Below are 621 nucleotides of genomic sequence, written 5' to 3'. Positions count from 1 at the left end.
CTACTAGGAGTACTTGTTTATGCAATTTATTTAATTATATTATCCTGTGTGTTTGTAAATTAAGTAGTTAGATTTAGTTGTATAAGTATTTTAGCTAAAGCCTTCTTCTATTCATGCAAATTTTTCAAATTATCTTTGCTGACCATATGCCATTTAAGCCTCCGGCTTTGGCTGTTCTCATGTATTCTTCAGAGTTTGATGTGTAACAATAAACAATAAACAAAACTCGTCTGAGGCTGATTCGTCTGTTAGCACGTCTTCAAGACGTGCTAACAGATGGATAAATCGTCTTAGACGGATGATTCGTCTCTAAATTTATATCTAGGCGGAAACGTAGACGGTGTTTTAACGAAGTTTCCACATGAGAGGGGCTAGTTTCTATATTTTCCAGGGTTTCCTGGGATGCCTATTTCAAGATGGCGTAACGTGTAACGTATACGTAGACAAAATACTCGTCAAAATTCGTCTTTGGATTTATACTTAGACGAATTATCCGTCTGACGGATTATCCGTCTAGACGGATAATTCGGCTCTAGTATAAATTCGGCCAGTCATATAAAGTGCGCTCAGCTCAATCCACCAATCGCTGATTTTATCACAATAACCATAGCAACAACCACC

The 621-nt window shown here is 37.4% G+C and overlaps 1 long non-coding RNA gene across 1 annotated transcript in view; it reads left to right on the top strand.

The window, feature by feature from the left end:
• Window positions 1-225, top strand: part of LOC137987582 (uncharacterized) — a 3,183-nt gene extending 2,958 nt beyond the window's left edge. The window contains exon 2 of the long non-coding RNA XR_011120622.1: window positions 8-225. This is a non-coding gene — a long non-coding RNA (uncharacterized lncRNA). The remainder of the gene's footprint in view (window positions 1-7) is intronic.
• The last annotated feature ends 396 nt before the right edge of the window (window positions 226-621 follow it).

This window comes from Montipora foliosa, unplaced genomic scaffold (assembly GCF_036669935.1).
Source record: "Montipora foliosa isolate CH-2021 unplaced genomic scaffold, ASM3666993v2 scaffold_36, whole genome shotgun sequence".
NCBI lineage: Eukaryota > Metazoa > Cnidaria > Anthozoa > Scleractinia > Acroporidae > Montipora > Montipora foliosa.
This window is presented reverse-complemented; position numbering and strand designations above follow the sequence as displayed.